Consider the following 11124-nt stretch of genomic DNA (forward strand, 5'->3'; position numbering starts at 1 on the left):
TACTGTGTTCATTAGAGTAAGACCAGATTCTGGAAAATTATTTCCCCAAGTATTGTTTCTTGACAGACCCATTAGAATATATAAAAAACATTTCACTCTTCTAATACTGAGCACAATTTCCAACTATCAACAGTAAAGAGAATGAATCAAAGATGAGGAAATGCATTTAAGGGGTAGGTCACAATATATGATCCTGTTGAATTTCTTTGACAAATCTGAAGGGAGGGGTGTACATCATATCAAGAAAGAATGAGGTTAAACATAAAAAGAAATATAATTAACATTTTCCTGTCTATATCAACAATTTTCCAATATATTTCCATGAAAGTGTCTGAAACTCATTCATGCACAGAGGAAGCTACCAAGAGATACTCTACAAAGGAAGGACACTCAGTACTGATAGTGAATCAAGATTCTGAAGGGAAGCTCACTCACTCAGAAAGACCAGGTTTCTGTAGTTCTCCAACATCACATCTCTGTATAATTTCTGCTGAGCTGGGTCCAGGCATTCCCATTCCTCTTGGGAGAAATCAATGGCCACATCCATGAATGTCAAGGGTTCCTGAAATAAGAATATGTGTATTAATGACACTTTGACCACATGATCATTCACAGAGATTTTAAGTTGACCCAATGAGAGTTAAGAGAACTGGTTCTGACAAAGATGAGGAACCTCAATGATTCAATATGATACTTTATAACAGCATGCTTGTGTAGTGTATTATGTAACTCTGAGGAAAGAGGAAGACAGTTGAAAAGATGGTATATTCTACACATTTGTGAAATTTAAAATTAAAATAAACATAATATTATATTTGAGGACTACATTTTTATTCTATTAAATGAATTTTGTATATTTCTCAGATGAGACACTTATACTGAGTTAGATGATTGCTTCCCAAATTGTAATGAGCACAGACAAGGATTGGACGTGTTGCTAATGCATAGATGGAGTCACTAGTCCTGGGACAGGATGTGAGTTTCTGAGTATGTAGCAAGCTCTCTATTAATGCCAGTGGCACTGGTCTAAGAAAAACAGTGAGGTAGAACACTAAACAAGAGTTCATTCATGAATCTGAATTCAAATATTTTCAGCAGTTTGTGCAAAGCAAATAGCAACAAGAATCCTTTTTGATCATTTCAAATATATACCTACCACTCCAAGAATTTCTCATATCTTAATGCATACTCCCAAAATGATCTATTACTTTTCTTTTTTCTTTTTTTGTAATCTTTGAGGGCATGTTGTCAAACATCCACTGAATGCTTTCCTGGGTTTTTCAAGTCTACCTGGCCTACAATTCATAAAAAGGAACATAAATGTCAAAATGAAGTCTGAAATTAAAGAATTTTCAGAGCAGTTATTGATAGTTATTATAACTGAGAAGAGTAATGCAAACATATTAAGAGTGCCATAAAATCAAATTGATTAAATTTTCATTTTAGGTCATATGCAAAAAAAGCAACTTTTTAATGCACTAAAACCACAACCTTTCATGTAAATGAAAGTAAAAGCATTCACTTTTTTAAAATTATAATTCAACTTTGGATTGATGCTTTGTTTTTTATGACATTACTGAGATATAACATTGAAGAACAGAATATAAAGAGTTAAAATTTCTGAGTCTTTTATTCTTTTTGATATTTTTCACTTACCACCTATGAACTACATTTTTGAACATTAATGTACTGAGAAATAGGCTTTTTTTTTAACTGTTTCTTCTATTGAAAATGCAGGGAGATGAGAATGTGTATGTCTCTGAACTTGAGGTGTAATAAAATGAAGACATACAAAGCTATGGTTTCCTTCAAGCCTCCAATTACAAAGCCAATGTCTAATAAACAAAGCAAGTCACAAGTAAAGAGAAGTTAAAAAACAAATTCTGTATAAAACAAGATGGTTTACATAGAATATTTAAAAACATTCTAAGGAGATACTTAATAAAGAGATCCATTATCATTATTGGGAAGAATCTGGCAGATAGATTTTGTATAAAGTATCAATACATGTAAAAGGACAGCACAATGATTTTGATGAGTGGCCACAATGAAGCAAAATAAAATAAAAAGTAGAGCAAAATGTCAATCTTCTTCTGATAAAAGTTTTACTTCACATTTTATCTGTGCAAATGTTTCATGCTATAGAAGTGCTAAAGGGTAGTTGAATAGAAACTTTAATATTCTAGAGCACGAGTCTCTTCTTTTCCTGTTTTTTTTTTTTTTTTTAGTATAAAGACCATCTTTCTAATAGGAACTATGAGAAAGCAATTCTGGTTTAATGGAAGGGATACCAAAAGATTCAAGATTAATGTCATCATTCATTATGAGCATGTAAAACTAAGGGGAAGACTAATGAATTGGGCTCAAAGAATTTTGTCCCCAAAGGAGATGTAAGGGTCAAGTCTACATTGCTGGGGAACATGAAGATGAACTCTCAGAACATGGGTTTCCAGCTGGAATCTGTTCCTTGCTCCCTATGTCAACTTTTTCTCCCAGTCATCTCAGGCTGATTCTCAAGGTTAATATGGTGCACATCATGCTTGCAATAGTAAAGGAAGTGATGGGATGAACCCAGTGGCAGTGTTGGAAATCTTCCCATGTCACACTTGGACAGGGCTCCTCCAAGGCAGATGGACAGAGGAAAGAGGTGCTGGCACCAAGTGAGGGCTTGGAACAGGGTGCTGGGAAGTTCAGAGGAGTTAGAGGCCCAGGTGGCAGGACATGCCTGGAGGGCAAGAAACTCCTATGGCCATGACAGTCTGCAGTGCCCACACAAGGGACAGCAGTCCAAACTTCATCATGCCTGAGTCAGGGGAAGCACAAAGACAAGGACATACCTAATCTGTCACCCACGTGCAATTGACACAGCCCCATTCAGCACATGGTGGGCAGTTTGGGAGAGTGTGGACAGGTTAGCCCAATTTTGTTCAGGACAGTGTGACAGACAGGACCCATCTTGTTTCTGAGGTGAGCTGGTTCATCTCCATCCCTCAAAGGCTTTGACATGCACAGAGCTGCAGGACATCTTGCTGGTTGAGAAATCTTTGGAAATCATTTGAATCTTTTGGAAATCTTTGGAAATGTTCATCTGAGACTGGGCACTTGTGGCAGGGTGGGATGGCTTCCTTGAGAAAGCAGCTCCGGAGTGGATGGATGGGGATTTCCAGAGACTTCACAGCCCATGCCTGGTCTGATAGGAACCATGATTCAATGCTCCAAATTTGGCCTAATTTGCCAAATGAGGCAGTTCCTTCCTGACTCCTCTAGGAGGGAATACAAAAAATAGGCCTTGCTAAGACTCATGTGGATGAAAGGGGACCAAGGAGGACAGATTTGGGCTCTTGAATGCAATGGAGAGTGATTCTCTTCTAATTATTCTCTTTCAAAACTTTGTTACCATAGGCAATGAATGGAATCCTCTTTTAATGTGCATTTTGTTAATTCTTAAAGTTGATGGAGCATCCAGATGGAATGTAAAAAGAACTAAGTATGGTTTACTTCCTTAGCAATATCTAATGACTCTACAATAGCAAATGCAAATCTATGGTACTAACACTTTTAAATATCTAAAAGAAATATGTTGAACACTAGAGCTCATGATCCTATCACATGAATAATACTGAGGTGTGCACATTGAGAAGATGCTCCTATTATTAAGGGCTACAAATTAACTTCTGTAAAGGAAATAAAGTAGTTTAAGACATGTTACCAAAAATAAATAAATAAATAAATAAATAAATAAATAAATAGTAGGGAAGGAAGTTTGCAAACTTAAAATACATGCTATTTTGGAAGGTAAATGCAGCCCCAGCCATGCAACACACCTGAAAACCAGCTACATCTGCTTTCTTCTTCTTCCCTGGTCTTCTTTCTCAGGAGTGATTACCTACAATTCAAATCCATCTCTTAATAATCTGCCTCTACACTCATCAGAACACATGGACCTTTCTAGAACTCCTTTTGTAGTCTCAAGACTAGTTTTAGCTGAAAGTCACAGAACTCAGGTCATCCCTGCACCCCACTGTATTGATACAGTTTGAATGAGAAACTGCCCACTGTGATGTGAGTAAAAACATTCAAATTCAGTGGGATTTTGCTTATGTTCTCTTGTACTAGGTACTGAACTCGGGGAAAATTCATTTACCACTGACAGCTCTCCTTATTTTGTTTTCTATTCTGACACTGAGTCTCACTAAAGTGTGAGGCTAATGTCAAACATTAATTCTCCTGCATGAGTCTCCTGAGTAGGTGGGATTACAGGTGTGCATGATCATGCCTGCCCAAACTCAATGTTTATGTGTACAAGAGGAAAAACACGTGTAGGTTGCTTACAATGTATTCCTCAAGAGGAGAAGCACAAGCATCAACATTTTTCAGAAAATATATATAATTTTGTTGCTATCCCCATGGTAATAATGACTTAGTAGATGATGAATTTTATGTGAGCAATTCAGGATTTGAAAAGCACTATGATATATATGACTGTTTTAGTCACCTATTTTGCTGCTGTGACTAACGAGCTGGCAATAAAATTGTAGAGGAAGAACAGTTTATTTAAGAGCTGATGGTTTCAGAGGTCTTAGTTCATAGAAGGCTGGCTCCACTCCTCAGGTTTTGAGGTGAGCCTGAACATCATAGTGGAAGAGTGTGGCAGAGGGAAACAGCTCCCAGTGCAATCAGAGAGCAAAAAAGAGAGTCTCCCTCTGCAGATAAAAATACATACCCCAAAGGCACACCCCACTTCCGATTTCCTCCAGGCACACTCTACCTACCCCTTCAGTTACCACAGTTAATTCCAATCAGGGCATTAAATACCTGATGGAGTTAAGACTCTCACAACCCAATCACTTCTTCTCTGAACCTTCTCTCACTGTCTCAAAAGTGGGCTTTTGGGAGACACCTTACATAAAAACATAACAATTTACATTAAACTGCCATATTCAGAATAGGATATATGATTGACAGTCACAATACCTTAGGAGAGAAAATCTGATGTGGTAAAGCCATAACTCACCAACTTATCTGACACACAAACTTGAGGAAATGTATTGATTTTTATGCAGTCACAATGGAGGAAATTTTTTTTTAAATTTTTCTGATAGATTTTACAAAGTTAAGCTCTGGAATTTGATTTAAAAATACCTCTCAAACTGGAAAAGAGGTGATAACCTTGCTATCAGCATTCAGGAAAAAGAAAATGGTAAAGAAAAATTTTGATTAATGTAAAGTAAGGACAATTTTTCTGAAATCCAGCTCTATCCTTCTTCTTTGGATACATCTTCTAGTGTTTTAAACTCTAATAACAAAATCCATTTTGCAATTTTTAAAAATGGAACTTGAAATAAGTGAACAAATCTTGAAGGTACAATCCAAGAAATGAACAGTATTAATTGTTAGACCTATTCTTCAAGTCCACTCATTGTGTCACCTGTGCTATTCTGCAATACCTATTTTTACTTACTGAGGGACATTGTTTATTTTGGAACACATGAACATGTATGAGTTTTCCTTATACTTTGTCTTAATTTCCCTTCTTTCACATATCAGAGTGAAAAATAAATTCTCTATTTTCCCTTCAACACCAGTGTCCAATTTATAGACTACCAAAAATCCCCACAAAAAGGAGGCAGTGAAGAAAAATCTTTATATATTCATTTCCCAGAAGGTTACCTATGTAGACCAAAGGGATAATAGGAAATCCTTCTAAGCCATAGATAACAGGCTACTCTCCTGATAATCATCTCCCCATTCCTCTGACTGTCATCTAAGAAGAGATGACCAGACACCAATAAGGCTCTATAAAACCAAGAGAAATCACACCTGCGGCCATCAAGTTTATTACCCTGGCAACTGTGATATTTATTGCTTGGAAGAAAATGATGGTGGATGAGGACATTACTTTGTATTCTTTCAGTATTAGTTAACTTTTCATCTATGAGACCAAAATACCTAAGAAGAATAACTTAAAAGAGAATTCTTTTTATTTTGAATTACACTTTCAAAGAATTCAGTCCATGCTAGGCTGTCTCCAAGGCATAAACATGGAAGAAAGACATGGGAAAATCTGCTGAGCTCATGGAATCTAGGAAGCAGAGAGAGCAGGAAGATGTTGGAAGAAGATAAACCTGTGCAGTGCAGCTGCCAGTGACCCTTTTCCAATAAGTACATTCTGTGTCCCAGGACAACAGGGAGATACTGACACACTAATCCACTGAAGATGCAGAATCTTTGTGATTCTATATTAGCCTAAAAGCCCCATCTCTGAGTCTTGCTGCACTGGTGACTAGGCTACCAACACATATTATTTGGGGGACGGTCCAGTTTCATATAAGAACAGTTTCCAAATACATTCTGAAAAGATGACTGTGCCTACAGAAGATTGAAGGAAGAGTACAAAATCTTTTTGCAGCAGAGTCAGGCAATGATTATCTCCTAAACTCCCATGTGAAATTGTAATCACCTGAATATAAATATTTTTTAAACTACCATTCATTACTTGGAGAAAAATGGGAATATGCTGTGTCTGTTTCAGTGTTCATGGGAAAGTACTTGACAATCCTGGGAACTAGAGGGGAAAACGGACAATGGCAAATGTGGTGAGGGAGCTCAAAATGTGAGAATTGATCACACCCATGAGCAGACAGAATGAGGAAAGAGTACCTTAGATTGGGGACCCTTCTTATATTGTGAAAGACTCACAGAAGTGGTGACACCTGGGGAGAAAGAACTGAGGTCCTGTGGGAGCACAGCCTCTCCTACACAGGAAACACGTGTCCACCTGGAGTCTTGCCTCATGACTTTTCAGTCACTCTACAAAAACTCTGGAGATGTACTGATGCCCAGTGATGGATGGCATTATGAGGAAACTGCAGTTTAGCATCACAACTTATCAAGAGTTCACACTGAAGAATTCGCCTGGCCAGGGTGTTGCTACTTCTGACACTAAGGACTCACCTGTCCATCATGATGGCCAAATGTTTGCACAATCTGGACAAGTATGGCTTATCTTTGACATTTACCACATTAACATGTTTCAATTTGGTCACATAGTCTATAAGGTGCAGAAAATTTTCTAGTCTTATATTTTCTGAACGACAACACCAAAAACATCAGAGCTAAAAGTAACACAAGCTTATTCTTTTACAGAAATGTATGTTTTCAGAGCTGTAGATTAATGTCAAAGGGTTAGCAGACCCACACTGCCTTCAGACACAGGGGAGAATCATTCTACCTTCGGGTTGCTACTAGCACTCCTTGACTTACGCTCATAAATGCTTCTCTTCCCACTGTGTTGATGTAGCCATGGAAACTTGAAGATACATAATCTACCCTTACACAGATCATAGTAGTACCAAAACATATTACAACCCTCAAACTGCACAGGGTCTGGGCACCATAAAGCCACAGATGGCAGATCCTGCAATAAGTTTATCCAAGAAACCTTGAATTCCAAGAGAAAAAAACCTCATTATCCTTTCCTGACACCAATGTGTATCATTTAAGTGTAAATTTGCAATAATGAAGACCAAAGACTGCTTGCCTTGCAAGCACAAGGCCCTGGGTTCAAAATACTGCATAATTGGAACCGAATCACCAATAGTCACTGTCACCCTGAGAAGAGAAACATTGTGACCATATATACACACCCTAACTCTAACGTTTGCTGTGGTAGAGATCTCAATTTACCTAGAACTTAAGGGGAAGAATCTAGACAGTAATAAGTATCAAGACCACAGAAGAGTGGTGGTCTTCTATGGTTATGCAAGTACTTCCATGTACTTGAACATCTGGGATCAGGGGAGAGGGGAAGTTAAATCTCAAGGGACGTGTTATATGCCTAAAGAGATTTGTTAGGGTACTTAAGCAACTAATGTAGATGACAATTGGGCCACTCTCTGTCCTCTCCTGCATCAAAGAGTTCAAAGGGAAAATCCATGGCACACTTGCAGCCTTAGTGGGTGTTTGGCACTTCCTGAGCTGCCTCTCCCAGCTTGCCTCTACAGTAACTGCAGCCCTGCCAACTCCTCTTGGAAGAAGGTTTTCTACTCACTGGACAGCTCACCTCTAACATCTTTCATTCTGTGGACCACATCCTAAACTCCCAAGCTCTGGGGTCAAAGTTCACTGAGTATGTTCAAACCTCCAAAGATGCAAATAAGGGGTTTTGAAAATAGAAAATGAAAGAAGTTAAGACAGTGCTCTGTGACTTATTTGACAATCAAACAATGAATGGATGATGTGTGCCACTGCCCATAATATCAAGATAGACTAGATCATTCCTTACAGTACATTTCCTGCCTCGGTGTTGGAAACAGCTATGCTAAGATGGAATTTTCTCACATTAGGTGCCTGGGTGACCACAATAAGTAGAGCCTCCTCCCAACACACACTGAATAATTAGTGTGACCAAGTATCAGCCTTGGTTTAACTGAGTCATCGGGGGTATTTTCTAAAGAAACTTGGATGTGTCCTGATTTCTGAATTGTTGCCAACTGCTGCGATGCTCGTTTTCCTCTGCAAGTTTCAACAATTCCTTGTCTTTGCTTTTCCCCTTCTCAGCTTTAGTATCGAAACTTTGTCCCTTTGTCAGAAAAGAGAAGCAACTAGCATACACACTATCAAATGATAAAAAGTGCAGATTTTCTATGAGTATTCAAGAATATCCATGGAGTTCATCAACAGGGATCAGGAAAGTGGAATTATATGTCAAAGGTGTGAGTTTCTCCTTACAAGAAATTTGACAGAATATTCTGCCACCTGCTATTGCTGATGCCAGAGTTTCTATCTAGCTTGATTCATGCATTTAACAGGGGGAAATACAGTATGCCATTGATAGCCTGGGTGACATTTCACTTCCTGATTACTATCCCTCCACTACTCACCCCTCTAATATCTCCTCCTCTAACAATTACTCCTAAGATTTGTACAGGAAGTGAAAGTCTAACGTTAACACCTTTCCTTCAAAGGACTACAACCTTAAACTCCAATCTCTGGAGTAAATGTGACTGAGCATGTTCAAATCTCCACAGATTGCAATCAAATGAATTAGCATTGTCTTGCAAGAACATAGGTGGATGAAAATACCCAAAAGCAGTTGCAGAAAAATATCTGCATATCTGAAACATCTGAATATCACAGATTCCTCTTTATTTACAGTGTACAGTGGCTTCTTGGAAGCCTGGGATCCAACAAACTTGAATCAGGGATTAAAGATAACAGGGAAACAGATTTCCTGCAGCTTGAACAGAGCTGTAGGAATGGATATTATAAAACACACAAAAAATAAAACAAGCTTTAGATTATAAGGAAATGGATACAAGGAAATCTTAGTACAACTGTTGATGAGAATATAAATTTGGTAATAATTTTTCAAAAATAATTTGCAAAATAATTTAAAAAAATTAAAACAGAAAAATGTGATTCAGTGATAATTCTGAGTATACATCTAAAAGACTTGGAATCATTCTGTCCAACAGCTGAACTCCATTTTCATTGTAGCACTATTCATGGTAGCAAAAATTAAAAAAAAAAAAAAAAAAAAAAGTCTTTTACAAGAATTATTTTTTCTTGGTACAGAGCAATAAACCCAGGGGCCTTTAAACACTGAGTCACATCTCCAGCACATTTTTCCATTTTATTTAGAGACAGGGTCTTGCTGAGTTGCTCAGTGCCTGGTTAAATTGCTGCAGCTGGCTTTGAATTGTGATCCTCCTGCCTCAGCCTCCTGGGCCACTGGAATAATATTTAGAGTCATTTAATGGCAAGACATTCCTCCCAGCTCTAGGGCATCCAGCTACTCTCTTGAGAGACTCTACCAACAATTCAAACTGCTTTCAAAGAGGACAAGACTCAGAGGCTGAAATTCACTACATACCCCATGGAGTTATGGACGCAGCAGATGTGGGCATCTTATATCAGTCAATTCTGAAGGACAGGACTAGGAAGACATGAGAGTTTGAGATAATGAGGATCACACAATCAATTTTTCACTGGTGAATCTTAACACAAAATATTGTGATAATGTGTCAGTGCCTTGGAAGACAGGCGGATGAGAGGAACACAGTTTGTTCAAAAGGTCAAGTGGTATTTCTCTGCTTCCCTGTCACATAAATTGTTCACAAATATGAAACAAAAACTTCAACATGTACCACATGGTATTTTAGAAATAAAAAATATTTTGTCAAATTGAAATATAGCCTGGGAAACAAATTGATAATGTTGAGTTGGAAAATTGACATTGGGAATACGAACTGGAGCTGAAAATTTAGAAAATTTTCCTATATATAGCCATTAATATATGATAGTGTATTTCACAATCATGAACATCTACAAGAAATGGGACCTAATTAAAGATATAGTCCATGCTTGAATAATTATGCCAAAATGAATTGTCATGTGCAACTAAAAAGAACCAATTAAACAAGGAAATTTAGTAATTCACTCACAGACCACCGAATAGCTGGGATGGAGCCCACGTTCTGGATCTGAGATGCTGCTTCCTGAATATTCAGCTAGCTCAGCAGGAAGGAGGAACCCAGGCCTCTAGAGACCACAGCTCCTCTCATGCAGGAACCCCATGGAGTCGGGGTCCTCCTTTCACCATCCTCAGTCTTCGGCACACAGCCTGCGGAGGTGCTGGGCTGCCAGCACAGGGACACCCTCGTGCTCCTCTAAAGACCCTCCAAGTGCTCTGCTCTCAATCCCAGGATCTCTGGGCTGCCAGCACCCTGATGTCCTCATGGGGCCTCAGGCAGAGGCTGAGGACACCGTGCACTCAGGTGACAAGATGCACAGGGCCCAGCTACTGGACGCAGTAGATGTAGACGTGGGGACTGAGCGCTGAGCCCCACAGAGGAGGACGATGGCGGCAGACTGAGAGGACCAGGAGCGGCCCCGCCGCCATTTCCCCTCCCGCCACCGCCAGTCCCGAGGGCTTGGGCTTCGCCCGTCTCCAGCGGCCTGAAGCACACTCACCATCCCTGCTCTTCACTCGGCCCCGTTCTCCCTCGGAGTCTCTCCTTCCCTGTGTGGCACAGAAACCTGGGGCTCCTGAGCTCAGGAGGAGACGCCAGAAGTGGATCGGAGAATGGCGGCTCCCAGACAAAGGCCAGCGCAAGGTTTCAG

Source organism: Sciurus vulgaris (assembly GCF_902686455.1).
Source record: "Sciurus vulgaris genome assembly, chromosome: 19".
NCBI classification, from domain to species: Eukaryota; Metazoa; Chordata; class Mammalia; order Rodentia; family Sciuridae; genus Sciurus; species Sciurus vulgaris.